The sequence below is a fragment of the Caretta caretta genome, chromosome 11 (assembly GCF_965140235.1).
Source record: "Caretta caretta isolate rCarCar2 chromosome 11, rCarCar1.hap1, whole genome shotgun sequence".
NCBI lineage: Eukaryota > Metazoa > Chordata > Testudines > Cheloniidae > Caretta > Caretta caretta.
This window is the reverse complement of record NC_134216.1, coordinates 58,976,363-58,996,958: the sequence shown is the minus strand read 5'-3', so window position 1 is coordinate 58,996,958 and position 20,596 is coordinate 58,976,363. Positions and strand designations below refer to the sequence as shown.

Here is a 20,596-nt window from a genome sequence, read left to right as displayed (position 1 = left end):
CCTGAAAAAGCAGGAAAGCTTGTTTTTCTTTTCCAGATTATGAACAAACAGGAAAATGAAGGTGAAGACGACTGAGCTAGCTGCAGAAGCCAATATTTTAAAATTCTCATGTTGACCTGGCTGACATAGTCGATTTAATTTTTGTTTTGTTTTTTAAAAATATTTCATCTATTTTAGTTAAAAACAATTTAAACAAAAACAAACCTGATTTTAAAAAACTTTAATGTTTAACTAAATTCAAAAATTCATATGCTTGTTTTGTTAAAATATTATATGTTTGCTGTTGAAGAAAATAATCCAGAATACATAACCTTGTTGTTTTAGTTAAATAAAACAATTTAAATGTCTGTCTGGTGATGTTCTCCTCCTAATACAGCATGGCAAGAAAATCCTCCAAATATTAATGATTAACCTGTTGAACTGGAGATAGTTCACCTCCCAATGACTTCATAAATATCTGCTTCAATTATCTTTGGTAAATGAAATAACCAAACATTTATTCATTTTCTGACATAGCTGTAAAACTATCTGAAAAGTTTTCAGATTAAATCACTTTAAAAATGTATAGTGTGTACCTTCTAAAAATGAAACCTACATCTATCTCTGAGTTGTGAAGAATATGTATTAAGGTTATAACAACTAACAGGAATGCACTTTTATGGAGAAATCCATGATTAAAACGAGTCTTCCTGACAAGTGATTTAAATCATGATTTAAATCAAATCCACCCTCCTCACATATCTGTGCAGAGCATGTGTAATTTATCACCTTTCAGAAAATAGTTCAGGCCCCTAATAAATTGGCTGTACCAATTAGCAGGGCACATTTCCCACAAGTAAAAAAATACCTATATACGCCCTTACTAGAGGATAGTACCAATAGACCTGGAGCTCACGTGCAGATTTCTGCCAAGGGTAGGGTTCAAATTTACAATATATGGAGGTAGCTCAGGTTCCATGACCACACCCTGTCCCCTCGAGCTATCCAGTTACTACGTATGTCTCCAGTGCAATGGAGGGTGTGATAGCAGCAGGGGTAGGCATACCTGCAATAGCTTTAATCTGTCTAGCACAGCTAATAGTGAGAGCTCCAGGGCAGGTTAGCAACACGAGTACATAATCAGAGGCTAGTACTGCCCACATTGAAGCCTAGGCCAAGCGTATTCCCTGCTATTTTTAGCTGTGCTAACTAGATTAAAGCTAGCGAGGGTACAGGGTCTACCTGAACTGCAATTACACCTTTGACTGCAGTGTATACTTATTGCTACAATAGGCTGTTTGCAAACCCTCTTATCTAGTCTTGCTACACATGCACATTTCAAACTCTTTGGAGAGCTAAACTCTTTCTTTAATAATTTTTTCAGCATTACTTCCACAATGGGCCAGTGGGTACCCTACACTAGCTGAGATAAATGTCTTCCATTGGGGAAGAATTAGAGGCATGCTTTGTGGCCCTGGTCTGCACAAAAAACAACAGTAGAAAAAGCTGCTGTATCTCAGGAATCCATTTTTCAAATGACCCCAAATTTGGACCACTAACGCTACCCACTACTCCTGTGAGGCACGTACATTTTCAAGACAATCCAAGTAAGCATGTGAATTTCAGAGCACTCAGAAGATTCAACCTTTAAACAGAAAGCACTGCTCGACCTTAAAAATATCAGAGCTCATGCTCTGCTATAATAAATCAATAAAAATCATTCTCATGAGCTTTTATCTCACTAGGGCAGAAATCTCATGAGAACAGTCAACCTCAGGAGGATGCAAAATATACGTTTGCATTTGCAATAATAAAAAACAAAGGTAACAAATGGCAACACATAGTCATTATTCATCTTGCACTTATGCAATTGGCACAAAAACAAAGGTGGCTTATGTGTTTATTATTTTTACGAATACCTAGAATTAGAAATTACTTCTTTTCACATTTAATTGTAAATACTTCAGTTCAAATTCTCACCCTTATGTCTCTGCAACCTTTCAGGCTCTTTTAGGGCAGAATTTTGGCCATTATTCTTGCCATATTTGTATTTATTTTTTTTTTAAACTATGGTACAAGAAACCTGAAACACAGCACAGGCACAAGGCCAGATCCTGCAGTCATTTGCAACCATTTACTTGAATGCAGAAGTTGGCACACAATGTAATAAAAGTACACGTTTCCCTATACAATTTAGAATACTGCAAGTACATATTTATAAACACACACACATAGATGCATTATACACACACACACTCAGATATTTTGTTTGTATAAAATTATACACAACACTTATGTTATATGAATCTCATTACTGTTACCCTCATCTTTCCTATTGCTTGTTGCTCTCACTTGTTACATCTTGCTGGAAGTTAAACTGTAAAGGGTTTAGGTAGGGAACTTGTCTACTTGTGTGTTTGTACAGGCTCTAGCATTATGGGGCCCTGATCCTGATGTCGGGGTTTGAGTGCTGCTTTGATATAAATAACAAAACACCCCCGCCACAATGCAGAGTCATTAGTGGAATCTGAAGTATGTGCAACAGGTTAAAGCAGGGGTCGGCAACTTTTCAGAAGTGGTGGGCCGAGTCTTCATTTATTCACTCTCATTTAAGGATTCGCATGCCAGTAATACATTTTAACATTTTTAGAAGGTCTCTTTCTATAAGTCTATAATATATAACTAAACTATTGTTGTATGTTAATAAGGTTTTTAAAATGTTTAAGAAGCTTCATTTAAAATTAAATTAAATTGCAGATCTTATCAGTTTAGTGTGATCCTTGCCCTTGCTTTTCCTTGCTGAGTTTTCCAACGTCTGGCACGTATAAGGATACTTTAAGCTGCACACTGGCTTCTGAGTAATCAGTTGTTAACCTGCTCCGAGAGGGAGAGAGGACAGATTTCATGTGTGAAAATACCTGTTCACACAGGTATGTGGATCCAAATGCTGAAAACATTGCAAACGCAGTTTTCTTCAAACAGTTAAATTTCACTGGCAAAGACGTCCAGCAGGTCAGAGTAGAGGCCCCATGATCTCTCTCGGTAGCTTCAAGTGCACTCCGCAGATCTCCAAACTTTGATGCCCACAATTCTGAGCTTTTTAACTGAATGATCTGCATTTCGAAATCTTCAACACCCATCTATTGAAATACAGACAAATCCAAGTCGCTGTCGTTGAACTTTTTAGGTTTAATTAGAAAAGAGAGCATTGGGCCAAATCGCTGGAAATCTTGAAATCTGTCAGAAAATTCTGATTCCAGTTCTTGCATGTACATTCTAATCTCAACATCAAACGCAGTGCGCTGTTCCACGTGGCGTGATTAGTGATGTAAGCAACAAATTAGGACTTAAAAATATCCCAGCACAGTGGTGCTGGAACAAATTTTAAGGTGGGGGTGCTGAGCTGTGCCCCTCTTGCCCCTGTCTGCACCCCACCCCTCACTGCCCCAGGCTGGGGCCAGTGGGCCACAGCTGGGGGTGGCTGCAGAGCTCTGGGCCAGCAGCCGGGACCCCAGGCCATCAGCAGAGCCCCCCGGACCAGTGGCCGGGACCTGGGGCTGGCAGCGGGCTAAGCGGGGCCGGCAGATGGAACCCCAGCTGGCAGGGGGCCAGCAGCCAGTACCCCAGGCAGCAGCGGAGTCCTCAGGACTGCTGGCCAGGACCCGGGCAGTGTGAGTGCCACTGAAAATCAGCTTGCATGCCGCCTTTGGCACGCATGCCATAGGTTGCCTACCCGTGGGTTAAAGCATAAAAAAGTCTGTTAGTACCAGGCAGAATGCTTAGAATTGATCAGCAGGTCAAGTTAATCTGCCCCTGTCATTCTCAGTGTTCTGCTCCAGTGACCAAAGTCACAGTTAAGATAACTTTTGTGAAAAAAATATACAGCAGACAGGGCAAAATCACAGATAAAAGGTAAAAACTGTATTGAAGGTAACATAAAATTCATCAAGCTGCATTTTATCTTGTACCCCATATAATGATATCTAGATGAATGGAAGGCAAGAGACTAGAAATAAAATTTAAATTCAACTGAGGGGGTTCTAATGATATTGTAAACATTAAAAACTGACCATTTATGGTATCATTAAAAATGTGGTAATCAATCTCTCTCACTCCCTGTCCTTTTTCAAAAATACATCTATAAAATATGGAGAAGTTCAATCTTTATACACTTATAAAATATTTTATTATAGAAAAATTAATCAAGCATTTGTTAAAGAAGGGACACACCTAACATTTAGTTCACACACTAAATGTTTTAAGAAACCATATTAGAGTCAGTTTAGGCAGAGCATGATTGGTAGAAACTCTGTCACGCTCTGTATGGGTTGAAAAAGGAGTACAAATGATTCCTTTAAAAACCCCAATATTTTATCCATCAGTCATTAAGAAAGCATACAATGCTATTATGCTTTCTGAGCAAGTAATGGGAACAGGGAACATAAGAACACTACAAGATTTTTGGAACCGTTCTTTCATTAGGTAACACTAGGTAAGAGTCTGAAAACCACCTAAAGCCAGATCCTCAAAGGTCTTTTAGATGCCTAAGTCTCACTGAAATTTATGGGAGTTAGGTGCCTAAATAGCTTTGAAGAACTGAGCCTAAGTGACTCATGAGCGTCAACAGGACTTGTGCTCCCAAGTCACATAGGCTCTTCTGAAAATCCCTCCTGTTCTGTTTCTCATCCTGACTTTTAAGAGAGTTTCACATCTCCATTCATCCCAGACAGGAAAGGTTACACAGAAATGTCCTGTTCAGAGCAGTATGCAAAATCTCAGTTGTAGGAAACTGATGCACAGAGTGAGATCTTCTCTTATTTCTGTATTATTTAAATCACACTGTACCATATTTAAGCCTCATTTTTACTTTGGTTTTGTATCCACTTCCAAGGTATATGATCATGGATTTCTGCTTGCCTCCAACAGCCATCCAAATGTGCCTGGGAAGACTAACGGGCAGTGACTAGAGCAGAGGTGGACCGTCCTGCCTGGCCCCTGAGCTCCTGGCCTGGGAGGCTCACCCCCGGCCCTACCCCCGCTATTCCCCCTCCCACACTGCCATGTGGGCAGCACGGTTGCGAGCTCCTGCCACTCTGAACGCATGGTAAGGGGGCGGCGGTGGCGTGCATGCGGTGGTGAACAGGTTGGGTAGTGGGTCCTGGGGGGCAGTCAGGGGACAGGGAGCAGGAGGCAGTTGGATGGGGCGGAGGTTCTGGGGCAGCTGGGGAACAGGGTGGGTTGGGTAGGGCATGGGAGTCCCGGGGGGCCTGTCAGAGGGTGGGGATGTGGATAGGTCGGGGCAGTCAGGCAGCGGTGAGGGTTGAATAGGGGGTGGGATCCCGGCGGGGCGGTTTGGGGCTAGGGATCCCAGGAGGGGGCAGTCAGGGGATGGGAAGTGGGAGGGGGCGAATAGGGGGCGGGGGCCAGGCTGTTTGGGGAGGCACAGCCTTCCCTACCCGGCCCTCCATACAGTTTTGCACCCCGATGTGGCCCTTGGGCCAAAAAGTTTGCCCACCCCTGGACTAGAGTGTAGATTTAGTTGGTTTAAACTGAGGTGTCAGTGCTTTCAACCACCCCTTCACTGTAGACTATTCTTTTTCCTCATGGACCACCTGATCCGTTCATTCTCTTCCACAGCTCTTGTGCAATGCCTTCATCTAAGGAAACGAGCAGTCTCCAATGAAAATGCAACACTACTTCATAGTCAGTCACTAGCAGGTGCCAAAATGTGATGAGTTATATCCTGTTCTCCCAAGATCTCTTGAAGATAATATCCTAGAACCAGTAAAGAAGGGGCTGGTGATGATATAACCATTGCCCCTACATCTTCCCTGGGGTTCTTGCAGGGAAGAGCAGCTTTAAATTCCTGCACTACTCCAATGACATCCCTACTGACAGAGGCTACCTGAGATGAATCAATCATCCCTTGGTTTACCAAGCCCTTTCCCTCTACCAGGGAAGGCCCATCCACTGTAGGGACTGTGCCAGCCAGCTCTGGGCCCTGTAGCAGAGCAAGAGTTGTGAGCAGCTTGCATTGATGATGAACCTTTTGTCACTAGGGTTTGAAGTATGGGTTCTCCTGGCTTCTGCTCTATGAGTGAATCTGACTCACTGTATATTATTCAGCATGAACTGGATGTGTCTCGAGTCCTAGGATTAATATGCAACTCTCACTAATATAACTGTGTACAACTAGTGGCTGGATTCAGCTACTCAGAGTAGATAAAACAGTCCTCTCTCATATGCAGTGTGAAGAGGATTTCTCCCAGCATTTTAGAAAGAACCAGCTTTGAAAGAAAATTCACTTTCCATAGCAGAGTTTGCCAAAATAAACATTTGAATCTCACTCTTCACTAAGTGTCTGGAAGAGTCTTGCGAAACATGGTGATAAAGAGCAGTGAAATATAAAAATCCTCTCTGCAAAAACTACACACTCCCTCTAACAATTTTTTCCACTGTAAAACCAGAGTTAACTTCCAATTTCCACAAACTGTATATTATCTACTAGTCATTCTAGCCAGGTATTTGAGTCATTCAAAATAATTTACACTGTCTCTGATTTTAGCTTAGCACAAACTGTAGATCAATTTATTTCTGCTGCTGCCCAAATTTGTACTGCTACATGGACTGCGGCATGTCTGAATACTAATGCCTGAACTAGCAGGATAGCTTTTTCTTTTAATCACAGTCGTATTTTTTAGGGCTGTCAAGTGCTTAAAAACATTAATCGCGATTAATCGTGTGATTAATCAGACTGTTAAACAATAATAGAATACCACTTATTTAAATATTTTGGATGTTTTCTACATTTTCAAATATATTGGTTTCAATTACAACACAACACAAAGTGTACAGTGCTCACTTTATATTTATTTTTGATTACAAATATTTGTGCTTAAAAAACAAGAGAAATAGTATTTTTCAATTCACCTCATACAAGTACTGCAATACAATCTCTTTACCATGAAAGTTGAAGTTATAAATGTAGAATTATGTACAAAAAATAACTGCATTCAAAAATAAAACAATGTAAAACTTTAGAGCCTACAAGTCCACTCAGTCCTATTTCTTGTTCAGTCAGTCACTCAGACAAACAAGTCTGTTTGCATTTGCAGGAGATAACGCTGGCGACTTCTTGTTTACAATGTCACCTGCAAGTGAGAACAGGTGTTCACATGGCACTGTTGTAGCCGGCGTCACAAGATATTTACGTGCCAGATGCATTTAAAATCCATACATACCTTCGTGCTTCAACCACCATTCTAGAGGACATGCATCCATGCTAATGATGGGTTCTGGTAGATAACGATCCAAAGCAGTGCAGACCGACGCAGGTTCACTTTCATCATCTGAGTCAGATGCCAGCAGCAGAAGGTTGATTTTCTTTTTTGGTGGTTCGGGTTCTGTAGTTTTTGCATCAGAATGTCACTCTTTTAAGACTTCTGAAAGCATGCTCCACACCTCATTCCTCTCAGATTTTGGAATGCACTTCAGATTCTTAAACCTTGGGTCGAGTGCTGTAGCTCAGGGGTTCTCAACCTCTTTCTTTCTGAGGCCCCCCCAACATGCTATAGAAACTCCACGGTCCAGCTGTGCCACAACAACTGTTTTTCCTGCATATAAAAGCCAGGGCCGGCATTAGGGGGTAGCAAGCAGGGCAACTGCCCGGGGCCCCACACCACAGGGGGCATCGTAAAGCTAAGTTGCTCAGGCTTTGGCTTTAGCCCCAGGTGGTGGGGCTTCGGGCCCTGGGCTGCAGTTCTGCCCAACGGGGCTTTGGCTTTCTGCCCTGGGTCCTAGCAAGTCTAACACCAGCCATGCTTCACAGACTCCATGAAACCTGCTCGCGACCCTCCAGGGGGCCCCGGACCTCTGGTTGAGAACCACTGCTGTAGCTATCTTTAGAAATCTCACATTGGTACCTTCATTGCGTTTTGTCAGATCTGCAGTGAAAATGTTCTTAAAATGAACAACGTGCTGGGTCATCATCCGAGACTGCTATAACATGAAATATATGGAAGAATGGGGGTAAAACAGAGTAGGAGACATACTATTCTCCCCCAAGGAATTCAGTCACAAATTTAATTATCGCATTATTTTTTTAATGAGAGTCATCAGCATGGAAGCATGTGTTCTGGAATGGTGGCCAAAGCACAAAGGGGCATAGGCAAAGCACAAAGGGGCATAGCATATCTGGCATGTAAATACCTTGCAATGCCAGCTACAAAAGTGCCATGCGAATGCCTGTTCTCACTTTCAGGTGACATTGTAAATAAGAAGCCGGTAGCATTATCTCCCGTAAATGTAAACAAACTTGTTTGTCTTAGCAATTGGCTGAACAAGAAGTAGGACTGAGTGGACTTGTAGGCTCTAAAGTTTTACATTGTTTTGTTTTTGAGTGCAGTTACATAACCAAAAAAAATAAATCTACATTTGTAAATTACACATTCATGATAAAGAGATTGCACTACAGTACTTGTATGAGGTGAACTGAAAAATATTATTTCTTTGTTTATCATTTTTACAGTGCAAATATTTGTAATAAAAATAATAATATAAAGTGAGCATTGTACACTTTGTATTTGGTATTGTAATTGAAATAGAGATATTTGAAAATTTAGATATTTAATAAATTTCAATTGGTATTCTATTGTTTAACAGTGCGATTAAAACTCCGATTAATCGCGATTAATTTTTTTAATCAGGATTAATTTTTTTGTGTTAACTGCGATTAATTAACAGCCCTAGTATTTTTTTAAAATAAATTACAGGGTCAATATAAGTATCATGGCGATTTAGGAGCCAGATTTTCAGAAGTGCTCAGCGTCCCAGAGCTCCCATTTACCAATGCTGTAGTGTCTACAAGTCCAGGCTGCGATCAGGGCCTTGTTTACTGTGTGTACGTTGAGCATGTGGAAATAACAGTCCCTACCCCAAAGAGCTGACAATCCAAATAGGCCAGATTTGCAACAGTGCTCAGGCCATATGGGAGCTGTTGGTTGCGGAGTACTTTGGGGAAATCTGGCCTCTTCATTGTAGATGCTTTGGTAGGAGCTGAACTCTTTTGAAAATCTGGCCCCAATTATGGGTGCTGATCACTTCGTTCTGTCCCTAGAACTATACTCAAAATTGCAAGAAAGCAACTGGCAACAACAAAACAAGGGCTACACCATTTCAAACACAATCTGTGCCCTAGGCCACACCAAGAGCTCCCTGGACAGGGCACTGGATGGAGACTCATGAGACCAAGGCTCAATGCTTGGCTCTGCCACTGCTTTGCTGGGTGGTCCTGTGAAAGTCACTTCCTTCTTGAAAAGAAAAGGAGTACTTGTGGCACCTTAGAGACTAACCAATTTATTTGAGCATGAGCTTTCGTGAGCTACAGCTCACTTCATCGGATGCATACCGTGGAAACTGCAGCAGACTTTATATACACACAGAGAATATGAAACAATACATATTCTCTGTGTGTATATAAAGTCTACTGCAGTTTCCACGGTATGCATCCGATGAAGTGAGCTGTAGCTCACGAAAGCTCATGCTCAAATAAATTGGTTAGTCTCTAAGGTGCCACAAGTACTCCTTTTCTTTTTGCGAATACAGACGAACACGGCTGTTACTTTGAAACTTCCTTCTTGGTGCCTCAGTTTCCCCCATCTGTAAAATGGAGGATAAATGATACTGATTTCTTTGTAAAAGGTTTTGAGATCTAAGGATGCAAAGCACTGTATAAAGGCTAATTATTATTATTGTTGTGTACAAAGCTTCATGCAAAGCAACCTCAATTTACTGTGGTTTTGCTTCCCCAGTTGCAAATGAGATTTCTCTGTATTTCAGCTGTACATTTTTCCGCAGGGGAAGGGGACAGACAGGCAGGCTATACTAGGGAATTTTTGCACCCCCTGCAAACCTTGGAGGGGGCAGTTTGGAGCAGGACAGAGTAAGGGCTAAGGATCCATCAGAGGCCCACAAAAAGAGGTGCAGAAGGGCAGCAGCTGCTACTTCAAGCTAGGGATCCAGTGCCCACTGAATTCAATGGAAAGACTCTCATGGACTTCAGTGAGCTCTGATCCATGGCCTTACACTGTAATAAAAGCTAAAGAAGGGCTGCACTGCAGCCCTAAGGAGGTATGTGAGGGTGGGAGGAGGTGGAACTTTAGACCCTCACCTCCCACTTAATCCCCAAATAACTCAGAGAGTATGTGGGGATGGGTGAATTTCACCAACCAGAAGAATGCAGTTCCAGTGCTCTGTAGAGTCTTGGCAGCAGCCCAGGCTCCCCACCTTCAAGTACGGACCTGTACCAATACTTCACGCTTTCTCACTTGGCTCAAACTGCTGCTGTGACCCTCAATACACATAGATTCCTCCTACATACGACACCCAGCAAGTACTATTGCTCAAACTGCTGCTGTGACCCTCAATACACATAGATTCCTCCTACACACGACACCCAGCAAGTACTATTTTTGAACTGTGACAATATTCTAAGCAGTTTGTGGTATTAAAGACTTCATTCACAACACAGGACAACAGGCTTCAGCGTGTAATAAAACCACTTTGTCAGCCCTGCCATGAGTTTGTATCTATGGTTTAGCCACTTCTGAGTTGTGCAGCCCTGGCATCAGGTAGGCATCAGACGAGATCTGTGGTTAGATTCAGAACAGAACAGAGCTGTGTTGCTCGCCTCAATGGACCCAACAATTTTGGCTGAACAGAAACATCTCTCTGTGGTTACTCCGTATGTGGACTTTCTCCCACTAACACACTTGAAAAAACAAGACATACACACACAAAGAAATTTACTTGGGATAAGATTCTGCTCCTATAGCCACACAGCAGCTCTTGACTGGTTGCTGCTCTCCTTAGATGGGCAGAGGTCTCAATCATGAAAAAGTGGGAGAGGAATGTGGGACAGCGGATCTGAGAGCAGAACTGCGTCCATGGTAGTTTGTCAGGGGTTTTCCTTGCTATTGGGAACAAACATTAGCCTCCTCCCTCACATCCAGAGCTGAATGAAGAATGACTTATCTGTTCATTCCATCTCCCTGTTGTCAAACTGTGTGCAAGCACAATGAGCTTGCTGGAGGGAAGGTGCAAGGAATGTTTCCTCCCACTAACCCCTTGTGCACCCTGCATTGGGACAAGGGACAAATCACAGTCCAGGCACCCTCGGAATCGCTCCTTCCTACTGCCCCTATGGCTATACCCCCTTTGCATTGTCCTGCACAGCTGGCTTGGTGCACTGGGATGAACAAGTGGCACAATCCAAAGGAATGGTACAGCATGCCAGCTCCCTCTACATGGCAAGGAAGGACTGGGCCTCCTAAATCACAACCCCTCTGAGAGCTCCCCTAGAGGAGAGGTGCAGCTCCCAGTCTGGCAGTTTGACTTGCTGTATTTCTACAAATAGGTCCACTCATCACAATTTTTCAATGAATCTTTTCTGCAAAGCCGTGTTTCAACCTATAGATTGCTTGCAAATTTTTCAATGCGAGTATATGTGAACACATTTGATATTCACGATTTGATGTTTGCACTGTGTGAATTGGTTATCTGTGTCACATGGCACTGTTTTTATTCCTCAACTGGATTATCTTACAATAATAGACGCACTAAGAGCTTTAAAATGCCCAAATTGAGCACTTATGGTGCAAATTCTTGGGCAACAATACATTCACAAAGCCATTGGTGACACTTTCTGATGCCAAGAACAAAAACTCATCCATACTACTGTTCATAGAAAGAAAATAAGAGGGGCCATGAATAACGATGGAGCAAATTCTCAGTGTACATTCTAAATATAAAGCTCATCTTAAAGAACTAAGAACTTCATTAACCTTTGTGACTTCCTAATAAAGTGTTTGTGAAACCCCAGTTCAAGTTCCTATTTTGATGTAAGTGTGATCAGTTAAATCCGACAGGAGAAGTGCTTATTGTGTTTCTTGTGTCACACAACCCCAAGTGTAATTTTTCATTTAATGAAGCATTTAGAGTCAAAAATAAAACGTTGCCAGGAAGAACAAAGATACTGATAAGGAAGTGACTCATCGAAGTTCTCCACAAAGCTGAACTCAGTTTTTCACCCTGCTTCAGATTTTTTTGATATTTCATTTCCTGAGGTAATCGCACAACTTTAATTTTTAACGTATGTTAGTTTTGGAAGGACTTTATCTGGCATTCTGATAAACACAGACTTTTGTGTTTCAAAACTAGAGTAGTTCCACACTATTAATGTGGAAAACTGCACAAGAGATCAGCCAACAATAGCTGCGTGTTTATAAGTGGTCACAGAATTACACATACTTTTCTTATTCAGGCCAAATGGCCACCTTTAGTTCAGACTTCTGCTCCCAAATCCACATAGTGGAACTCTGACATGATCTTCTCTCTATGTCTCCAAGACAGCAAATTGCTTAAACCCATGCTGAAGTTCAACTGAATTCTGTGGGATGTAAATAAATGCTTAAGTAATTTTCAACATAGGGATTAATTCACGCATGTGCATTAGTGCTTTTCTGAACTGTGTGCAAAACTCACAGTGGTACTAATGAGAATCTCACACGGAGGGAGAACACCATAGCCAAGAAATGCCACGACGAAGATCAGAGAGCAGAATTTTTACCTACTTGAGATTCTTTTTTAGAGTGACACTCAACTAAAAAATCACCCCAAAACCATTCTGAAATAAAGCAATACGCTCATCTTAAATATGTGTGGTAGAGCTTGCCTCCAATATTCACTGTTCCCTACTTCCTATTATTTATCTACCTACTTATATGGCCCCCAGCACCGCAGCATCCTATAATTATAGAACATATCCTCACAGGAACCCTGTGAGGTAGAGAAGTATTCTTATTCTCATTGTACCAATGGGGAACTGAGGTACAGAGAGATTATATCCAAGATTTTCAGACTAATGTTTTTGGAAAAGATCTGATTTTCAGAAAGTGCTGAGCATCCACCCTGTGAAAATAAATGCTTATAAGGTGTGGGCATCCAAAACCACTACTCACTTTTTAAAATCTTGGTTTAAGTGATTTGTCCAAAGTCATATATTGACAGAATCCATTGATTTCAGTGGAGCTACACTTATTTCTACCAGATGAGGACCTGCTCCACAAAGTCTACAGGAGGCAAAGCCAGGAACTGAACCCAGAGCTTCAGAGTCTCAGTTCAGTGGGTTTTTGTCTGTGTTGCAAACTTGTGGCTAAGGCTAAGGCCTTAGCCACAAGACTGCTCTTCTGCCCATTTCTCAGCCATGTAACACAAACACAAAGCCAGTCCCTGCCAAGAAGTCTTGCATTCTACAAAACAGACACATTAATCCTGCCTCTGTGTGGGGGATGCACTAAATGACCTCTTGAGATCCCTTCCAGCCCTACACTTCCATGATTCTAAGACAGGAAGCACTGGGGAGCCCAGACTCGGAAATAAAAGTAGTTTTGATTTTACTGAAGACATTATAAGATCTTCTTGTGCGGATTGTGGAAGGAGTGGATGTTCAGGATGGATCTGGATGAGATGAAGGATGGTGGTTTGATTAACACAATGAGGGATGTCATCCCTTCCATGGGGTAGAAAATGCCCAGAGACTGGAGTAGAAAATGTGTGTCTAAATCTCCCATTTGAGAGCTGAGAGCACAACATTGCTCATGAAGTGAGAGTCATTAAAAGACCTGCCCAGCTTTCATAATGCAGAAGTTCATGTAAACTCATGTGGGCCTTTCAGGGTATGTCTGCTAGGTGGTGTGATTTCCAGAGCAGACAGACAGACTCCCACTAGTACTGCTCCAGCTAGCATGCTAAAAATAGCATTGTGGCTGATGCTGCATGAATAGAGGCTCAGGCTAGCTGCCAGAGTCAAAGGCTGCTTAACCCTCTGGGTCTAAGCTCAGGTGGTCAGATCAAGCTGCTGCTGGTGCTACAACGTTCATATTGCTATTTTTAGCATGCTAGCTCGAACAGAGCTAGAGCAAGTCTATCTACTTATGCTGGGAATCACATTCCAGTTGCAATGTAGACATATCCTTGGTCTATTTTCAGCACCCACAAGGTGCAGAAGCTAGGGGAAACTTCTAAGGCCCATAGGTGTCCAGGGTGGAGGCTGAGTGCTGAAGAAATCATAGAATCATAGGACTGGAAGGGACCTCATCTAATCAAGTACCCTGCACTCAAAGCAGTATTATCTAGACCATCCCTGACAGGTGTTTGTCTATCCTGCTCTTAATGTGCAACAGCAGGAGACAGTGCTAGAATCAGCTTTACATCTGTTTAGCTTAGGCATTTTGTGATATGCCCGTTGCCACAACTGCTATGTGCCTTGTACACAAATTAGAAAGCAGCAGTTCCATCCAAAATGACCTTAATCTCCATCTGTCTGTTATGTATGCTATTTTCTTCAGAGGAGTGGCACAAGTCTGTGATATGATCCAGAATTCTTATTAAGTAGTAGAGTTCTGGTTAAGTTAAGTACACTTGATGGGACATATTATTTTGCTACAGATATGATTCACAGTTGTCACCATGATGCACGTCACAATCACTTAGCATTTCACTGCTGCAGCAGGGATAGGACACAGATCTTCCTTCTCCAAAAGCACAGGTCCATGCTGCTTGAGCTAAGGGATGATCTCCATTAATTGTAAGCCATACAGGGCTTGTGATGCTCAGGGAACATCTACAAAGGAGCTGAGAGGTGTAATGCCCAGCTTGGGGAGTCATACATGGGCTAGCGCTGCTGGAGCTAGTGTCTAAAAATAGCAGTGTTGCCATGGTAACATGAGCAGCGGCTCAGGCTAACCTCCTGAGTACAATCCTGTCCGACACCCCGCCCCCGCCCCCCGGAATGTACTTTGGTGGCTAGCCCAAACCGCCACCTGTGCCATCCAAGACACACTGCTGCTTTAGGAGCTAGCTTGAGCAGAGCCAGCGCCTATACATGTAGCAAGATGGGAATCGCACCTCCCAGCCGCTGTGTAGATGTATCGTCAGTTGCGCAGTTCCGATTCCATCCAGTGGAGGCAGTGGTACCTATCTTGTCATTTCATCACAGTGTTCTGTTTAATGTGAAACAACCTTCGGCTTACGGTGGGTTTGTTAAGCTGTCATGGTGAAGCTGCATGGAAAATCTTGTCCTTTTCTATATTTTATGTGCATATAGGATAGAAATTGGAGTGACAAGGCATTTCACTTATCTGCAGATTACAGCACTGTGAAACCTAGGCCTGGGCAGGCCACAGCACAGCAGCTAGTAGGAACAATTTTGAAACTAAATTGATTTGTGTTTTGTTGATTGTATGGATTCTTTCCCACTTGGTTTCATTTCTGTTTATCTGAGTTGTTAGCTCCTTACACATTGCCTTACGATGATACCAGAAATAATTAGCTCATATTATATTGCCTCACTCCTCGCCCCATCCCTTTTTTCCTACGTGTTTGAGTTTCTGTGAAGGTCTATCACGGTTTGCAGCTGAACGACATGCTGAATTTATATTCTGAGCTCATCCAGTACTTTGTGCAAGATGATCCTTTGAGGAAGATAGAAAAGGGCAGCTACTTAGAGGGAGAGAAAATGAATTTGATCAAGCTATAAAGTAAAATGCAGTAAAGGTTCATTTTTGTAACCACAAAAATTCAAAGGTGACCAGAAGCCAGTATTTTTCTCTCTTTCAAGAATATATTTGTTTAAACATATCAAGGATTTCATTCTGCTAATCAGTATCTGAAACCAGCAGGTCCATTTCTGTCCTGTATGTATGAGAATGTGAGCTGAAATCTGTAGCAAACTGGACTAACTGTGAGTACATGATTCCAATGGGGTTTATAGGTTTTTAATATTTTCAAGGTCACAGAGGTGAAAATTAAATAATTTAATAATAGTCTTCAAGGCTGATACATTGACTTGGAAATCAGTGCATCTGGGTGCACGTCCCCTCTCTGTCACAGACTTTGTGTGTAACCTTGGGTAATTCACTTATAATCTCCCTGTGCCTCAGTTTTTGCTCTGTAAAATGGGGAAAACAGTACTGCCATCCCTCACAGGAGAAATATTTGTGAGGCGCTCAGATACTATGGTGCTGAGGTCCATAGGAGACCTTCTTTCTCAAACATTTGTGCAAACACACCCCCGTGTGCTCTTCCAGTACATATTCAGCTCTTGTCAAGATCTGTAGAACAAATACCTAGATTCCTCGTGTTGAATGAGTTATAAATCCAGTTTTTGCTTTTTTCCTGCTGTATTTACCAACATATCAACTCTTTTTTATACTATAGTCAACTAGGCTACCAAATTTTTTCTAATTTTATAAAGGAGCCTCCAATAGAATTAACCTTCTGTGCTTTGCAAAGTAATTTTTCTTTGAAAATGTGCAACAGGCTTAAACAGAGAGTTGTTACATGGCAAAACTACAAAGCCATGTACAGCTGAATGTTTAGAGAAGGTGGTATCGTAGACACGTACACCCATTATTTAACAATTTAAAACCCAGTGGCCATAAACTGTAGCTGTCATAGAGGAAAGCAAAAACAAACAAAACATGGTGGTGTGAAGCAAAGCCTTCTATAGACAAATTCTGTTCTCATACATTTGCAACCCAGGAGTATGGCCAAGTATATGGTAAATAATTACTTGTCTAGCTATTAGCTCTACCCACTAGAATTGAGTGAATGATCAAGTCAGTTTCTGACCAAGCTTTGAGTTGTCAGAAACGATGGCCTGTCTGTAGTGCAGGATATTGTGCGGCACATCTCCATCCCTCTTAGGAAATGGTATAACACAAGAATTTCTCAGTTGAGTACTGCTAACTTTTCACAATTCCGTTAAGAGGTTATTGACTTCCTGCTATAGTTGGTCTTCCAAATAAGAACCATAACTTGCATCTTTGTAAAAACAACGTTTGTCCATGGATAATCTGTGAAGGATCTAAATTTGTGAAATGGATTGTCTGCCCAGCTCTGGATGGCAGTGTACCAGAGCACACAACCCACTACAGGAATCTCCTTGTTAGAATCCAGCTGGCTGGAATTCCAGACCAAAGGTCTTACCCATGGAACAATGTGTGAAAGTACATGGTTTAGTTCGCAGGATTTATGCAACTGTTCTAGTTTTGACTTGTAGTTTTTATAGTGGATGTCTCCTAGACCTCCAGAGGTAGTGCGCTCTCATGAAATTAGCAGACTCCCCTCAGAGAGGCTGTCCAGCTAGTGTGTATAAAGGTGGAATAGCCATCGTCTCACCTCCTCCCCACCCTCTTTGGATCACCATGCATTAGCAAGCAGCTGACCCTATACTCTCCTGAGGACAGAGACAGCACTTGTGGTTGGCTGAGGTTGACTGTGCCTGGGAAGGAGGAAGATTTGGAGCAAATAATCAAGCAATCGGTTTGCAAACACCTAGAAGATAATAAAGTGATAAGTAACAGCATGGATTTATCAAGAACAAACCTTGTCAAACTAATCTAATAGCTTTCTTTGACAGGGTAACAAACCCCGTGGATAGGGGGGAAGTGGTAGATGTGGTATATCTTAACTTTAGTAAGGGTTTTGATACTGTCTTGCATGACCTTTTCATAAACAAATTAGGGAAATACAACCTAGATGGAGCTACTTTAAGGTGGATGCAAAACTGGTTGGAAAACTGTTCCCAGAGAGTAGTTATCAGTGGTTCACTGTCAAGCTGGAAGAGCATATCAAAGGGGTGCCGCAATAATTGGTCCTGGGTCTGGTTCTGTTCAATATCTTCATTAGTGATTTAGATAATGGCATAGAGAGTGCATATCTGTAGCAAAATAATGTGTCCCATCAAGTGTACTTAACTTGTTGTGGCAATGGACATATCACAAAATGCCTAAGCTAAACAGATGTAAAACTGATTCTAGCACTGTCTCCTGCTGTTGCACATTTACAATGGGGAGAGGGCCAAGACTGATCATTTTGCGGAGTCCGACAGAAATCAGCAGTATTAAAAGTTGATTTTTCCTGGTGGAGTTGTGGTTTGTAAAGTGACTGGAACTGTTTAAGCTGGTAGTCTCCTCCACACCCCACTAAAAAAAGGAAAAAGGGACTTCTCATTTCTTATAGAACATGTCTCTTAGGATTTAAAAGCTTAGGGCCAGATTGTGGCCAGTCCTTACATGAGCACACAAGGTGGAAATGGATCAAAGAGCCTCTCCACGTTAGCCTATGAAGCGTCTGCCAGCTATTACAAAAGTGCAGAGATAGCTCAGGGCTGTTCCATACCCCTTGTCATTTTTGTTGCCCTTTTCTGAACCTTTTCTAATTCCAATATATCTTTTTTGAGATGGGGCGACCCCATCTGTACACAGTATTCAAGATGTGGGAATTTGATGTTGGAAAACATCAGGAGAACACTGATGGTCTAACAGGGCAGTAAAATGAAAAATAAATGGCATGGCAATGGGATAGAGATAATAATAAAGGAATTATTATTATTAGCAGATTTCTCTATCATTGGGCTACTTGTTTATCACATTGATATATCAAGGGCCATACAACATTCCTACATCTCTCGTTTGTAGGACTTAATGGGATAATTAGACCAGCAATCATCCTATTCACTTGTGCATGCAAATTCAGGCTGTGTGTGCACACTAAGGATATGTCTACACTGGGAAAATACATCATGTTAGAACACTTGTTAATTGACTTGATTTTAAACATGACTTAAGGTACAAATTTCAAAAGTGATTTAGGAGCCTAAGTGCCATTCTCAATGGTGACTTGAGGTAATTAGGTGCCATGGGTCACTTTTGAATACAGAATTTAGACGCTTTTGAAAATTTTATGCTTCGCCCTTAGTGTGGACAAGGATAATTGTATTTTAAAACATGTCAACTGGCCTTGGTAAACGTTAGGGTCCCCCCACAACCAACCACACTTATGGTTAACCAAGACCAGCTAACATTCTTAAACATGATTGTCCTTGTCCACACTATGGGCTATGTCATGTTCAACATTGTGTTAACTAACGTGTTTTCTAACAGGATGGACTTTCCCAGCATAGACATACCCCGAGTTCTTATTATCGGATGTGCTGAGCACCATCTACAACAGAAGTCAGCAGACATAGTAGGTGTTCAGCATGACTGAAAATCAATCTCTAAATGGATAGCTTTGTAAAAAACAAATGACAATAAGTAATTAGCAGGAGAGGATGACATGAATGTGGAGTCAAGAGTCTCAGAGACCAGTGATCTATAACACTATGTAAACTGTAAGGTGGTTAGTGAGAAAAAAATTAGATGTCTCACCAAACCGAATGGCTCCAGTTTCTCTCCCTCGTTTTCTAGATAATCCAGTTGCCTGTATCTTCTGTAATAGCTGGAAATTACAAGAAGAATTATTAGTTACACCATTTCTGCTTATTGTTCTGGCTCTCTTGTCATGAGTGAGCTTTTCTTGAGCAAATCTCAAAACCTGATTGCAGTTGCCATCCAACCCCTTATGCAGACAAACACAGTGCCTAAATTTTGATATGTTGGGAGCCACATTGGCAGTTTGCCAAGAGCCCACAGCTCTTGCCAATTTGCATATAAATGTACACAAGAAGTTTCTCAAAATCAAATGTACACAACCACAATTTGCCTGTACTTGTATGCCTATTCACAGATAAATCGAAACTGATTTCCTGCACTGGCAATGAAAACCTGTACTTTGTCAGTTTCGTCCTTCCCCTGCAGTTAGAGCAGGAGGGCAGTCCTGGGCTACAGTTTGGGACTTCATTGCCCACACTCCGGACACCTTTGGTTGTACTGTGATTATACTGGTCCGATCACCACTTTAGTCAGACACTCAGACCCTTGTCATGACTTGCTCTGGAACAGCCATTTCAGCAGAGATAGCAAGTTCTGCTCACTGGCATCTTAACTAGCCCTTAATTCTCGAACTTCCTGAAGAGCAGACAGCCTTTGACAAATCTAGCTGGTTTGCTTTGTCTTCCTGGACTCATTTTTCCTTTGATAATACGAAATACTCACTCTTTATTACAGAATGGGAATATACGACTGTTCTCATATTTCACCCTTTTTATACACAGGGAAACAATACATTTTTCACAAAGGCCCCAGAGAGCCCTGTATGACATGAGTCCCACCTGAGCCGCAGCTTTTCTTTCAAAGCAGGATGCAAAGTTAATTTCTCCAGCATACAAAATAGCATGGTTCTCACTGAGTAACTGCCCCTGCAAAGGGTTTTTGCAGGTTAGATTGGAAGGGTCCTTTACAATCTAAACACATACTTTGCATGGCTTGCTGAATCTTAGATCACAATTACATTCGAAATCTAGTGGAGGAGTGGAATGCTTCAGAGTCTGATGCTTCACTGAGGAAATACAAAAGTCGTTAAGCTTGTTACAGTGTAATAAAGCTCTTCAGGGGTCAGACTGTGCATGGTAGGCATTGGCTTGAGTCTTAGGGGAGCCACACAGAGACCCCCGGCCCACAAGGGGAGTATGCCCATTTCTGTAGCCCTGAGAAGGGTGCAGAATGCTCCACTTTGTGCCTCCAGAAAGCTCTGGGAGGTGCATGAGAGGGGGCAAATGCTACGGCCCCACTTCCCCTCTGCCACTTTGGTGCTGGGAGGGAATATTCTGGGCCTC

At 42.0% G+C, this 20,596-nt stretch overlaps 1 protein-coding gene across 2 annotated transcripts in view; it reads right to left on the bottom strand.

The window, feature by feature from the left end:
* Positions 1 to 20,596, bottom strand: part of SPATS2L (spermatogenesis associated serine rich 2 like) — a 146,864-nt gene that overhangs the window by 98,896 nt on the left and 27,372 nt on the right. Inside the window, exon 2 of one of the 2 annotated variants that reach the window (XM_048868836.2) lies at positions 19,251 to 19,320. The exons of the other annotated variant lie outside the window; for it this stretch is intronic. The gene's annotated coding sequence lies outside the window, so the exon portion shown is untranslated. The remainder of the gene's footprint in view (positions 1 to 19,250; positions 19,321 to 20,596) is intronic. 2 annotated transcript variants of the gene reach the window in all.